The following is a 3,562-nucleotide window of genomic DNA, read 5'->3' on the forward strand; positions in this document are numbered from 1 at the left end:
TATCACCTAGATTTCCAGATTAGCCCTAAGGTAACACAAATGAAACAGACTAGACCTGTGTGCTAAATCTAAGCAGATGACTGTCTGGTAAATGGAGGATTTTAATAGAATTCAGAGTCTCAGAATTCCCAAATGTCAAAGATATAACTTTTTAAAAAATCATTTGTTATGTCAAGAACCAGGAAAAATCGCAGCTTAAGAAAAAACAGTCAACAGATGTTAACACAAAGATGATTCAGATGTTGCAATTTTCTGACAAGGATTTTAAAGCACCCATCATAAGAAAAGACTCTAATAAGCAATTAGGAACACCCTTGAAATAAATTTAAAAATGGAAAAGCTCAGGAAAAAAATTAAAAATATAAAAAGAAGTAGGTGGAAACTGTAGAACTGAAAAATATAAATAGCCAAAGTTTTAAAATTCTGGATGTGGTTGATATAGATAAGAGGTAATAGAGGAAAGAATCTGTGAACTTGAAGAAGATGAGTAGAAATCACCCACTTTGAAAAAAAAAAGACAGAAAATAGGCTGAAAAAAATGAACAGATCTTCAAGAACTAATATTTGTGTTATCAGAGTCCCAGGAGTAAAGGGAAAAGAGAATGGGGCTAGAAAAATATTCAAAGAAATAATGCGTGAAATTTCCCCAAATTTGGAAAGGGACATAAATCTAGATTCAAGAAGCTTAGTGAATACCAAAAAGGATAAATCCAAAATATCCATGCCAGGACATATCATAATCAAACTTTTGAAAACTAAGAATATAGGAATAGCACCTAGAAGGAACTTATATATTACCTACCTATAGGGGAACACAATTTGAATAATAGTGCATTCCTCATCAGAAATTGCCAAGTCTAGAAGAAGGTGGCACATTTTTCAAGTGCTGAAAGAAAAGAACTGTGAACTCAGAATTCTATATCCAGCAAAAATATCCTTTAGGGATGAAGAGAAGATAATATTCCAAGATAAAGGAAAATCAGAATTTGTTAGAGACCTACCCTGGAAGAATGACCAAAGATATTTCTTCAAACAGAAAAGAAATGATAACAGAAGAAAATTTGGAATATCAGGAAGTAAGAAATAATGAAACAGGTAAAAACGGAATTAAACAAAACAAACTATTCTCCTCTTGAGTTTTTAATTTTAAGTTTGATAGTTGAAGCAAAAATTATAACATCACTTGATATGGTGCTCTATGTATGTAAAGGAAATATTTAAGGGAATTCTATTATAACATGGAAAGGGGAGTGCTAAAGTGACCTAAGCTAAACGGTAAGATTTCTACATTTCACGTGAAGTTGCAAAGTATTGATACCAGCAGACTATGATAAGTTATGTATGCATATTTTAATACCTAAAGCAACCACTGAGAAAATGACACAAAGAGATATACTTAAAATATTTCAGATAAGGGGCCCCTGAGTGGCTTAGTCAGTTAAGCGTCCGACTTTGGCTCAGGTCATGATCTCTGATTCATGTGGTCAAGTCCTGCATTGGGCTCTGTGCTGACAGCTCAGAGCCTGGAGCCTGGTAAGGATTCTGTATCTCCCTCTCTCTCTGCTCCTTCCTCTCTGCCCCTTCCCCACTCATGCTCTGTCTCTTTCTGTCTTAAAAATAACAAGCATTAAAAAAAATACTTCAGATAAATAAAAATAGGATTCAAAATAGTGTTTAAATAACTAACAAGAAAGCCGGAAAAAGAAAACAGGAATGAGAAACAGAGAGAACAAACAGAAAACAATAGATGTCAGACTTAGGCCCTAATATATCAATGATTCCATTAAATGTAAATTATCTAAATACACAGGAGATTGGCAGACTAGATGAACAATTATGACCCAATTACATGCTGTCTACAAGAAACTTGCTTCAGATGTAATGATATAGATGGGTTCAAAGTAAAACGATATACAGTGGGATCGAATTTGCATGGGTGGGCAGGAGACAAGCTGATGTCTGATGCCAAGTCAACATATCAGTGATGTCATCAAGCTCAGAATCAAAGTTGGAGGGACAATTCTGAGTTCCCACAGTGAAGCAGGTGCTTAACAAATATTTAATAGATTGTTGTCCTCAATGATAACCACTGTCATATGATGTTGTGCTATTATCCTATTTCATTGATGAGGAAACTGTCATTATCTCTTGGCCCAAGACAATGCAGCTAATAAGTAAAAAAAGATCAGCGTCATTCATCAAGCACAGGCAGATTTTGTTTTTTGTTTTTTGTTTTTTTCTTTCCTATTTTAGAGTTAAAACAGAGCTGGAAGGCAAGGAGAGTGGACCAAGTCAAGGGACAGTTAGAGGTTAAAACAGTGAGTTCTGCCAAGGTTTTCAGATTTCTAGGATGGCCCTACCATGGAACTCAGAGCCTGAGCCCTGACCCATATCTCTCATGTCACCCAGCTTCAATGTTAACCCTCAGGAAAAATCCCATATATCTGATGACACTACGTTTTTTTGGGGTTAAAATATTAAATGTGGTAGTGATACTGTGCTTATTTTTTTCAAAATAAATAACTTTTGGGGTATTCTTATTTCATTATTTACTGACAAAATGGTATGATGTCTGGGATTTGCTTTGAAACAATACAGTAAGGGGGAGTGTAGGGAGATTCAGTGCATAGGTTTAACAACATTATCCATGACTTAATGCTGGTTGAAGCTGATGATTCGTACATGTAGGTACATTTGTCTAGTTTCTCTGCTTTTGAGGATATATGAAAATTTCCATAATAAAAAAATTTTTAAGTGGTCCCCGAAGATAAGCTGGAAAGGAAAGAGAAGTCATGTTCCCAGGGAGGAAAGGAGGCCAGGCCAAGTTCTCACAGGACTGGACAAGGGGCAGGTGGGAGGGATGCTCTTGTGGGCTAACTAGGCATAAATGAATTTTGAATGTTCCTGGGCTTGAACCAGCAGAGTTTCTCCAATCTCTGATGCCTAGCTTGTCCACTTCTCAGTCCAGGATGAATGGAATTTCAGGCCCAAGGTGAGTTGTGTCTGCCAGAGGGTCCCTCCAAGAGACCATCACCTTTGAAGAGCTAGAAATCTGACATGAGCACCCCAAATTTAGAGGATATCAGGGACACAAGACAGAAGTCTGTCCCACACTGGGCTGTATTATTTTCGAGGTTTGTCCTCCATCTCCCCCACCACATTTTGCCCATATCCACCTATCTTTTAACATTCCATTCCTGTTCCACTCTTTCTCTAAAGACATGTCTATGCTGGAATGCCCTCTCTCTGCCAGCTCACTAAAGTGCTCTGCTTCCCAGTTCTTAAAACATTTCTGGTATATATGCCCACTAAGAAATTCCTCCAATATTTAGATAAGGGGTGTTGATTTCATACAATTCCTTCCTTATGCATTCTTTCACCAAACACATAGACCCATTTGCTTTTCATTAATATAGAAATGGAAACCCTCAATTTATTAATTGATGTCTGTTTCTTTTTTTTTTTTTTTTTTTTTTTTTTTTTTTTTTTTTTTTTTTTTTTTTTTTTTTTTTTTTTTTTTTTTTTTTTTTTTTTTTTTTTTTTTTTTTTTTTTTTTTTTTTT

This window comes from Hyaena hyaena, unplaced genomic scaffold, assembly GCF_003009895.1.
Source record: "Hyaena hyaena isolate Hyena2069 unplaced genomic scaffold, ASM300989v1 scaffold_95, whole genome shotgun sequence".
NCBI lineage: Eukaryota > Metazoa > Chordata > Mammalia > Carnivora > Hyaenidae > Hyaena > Hyaena hyaena.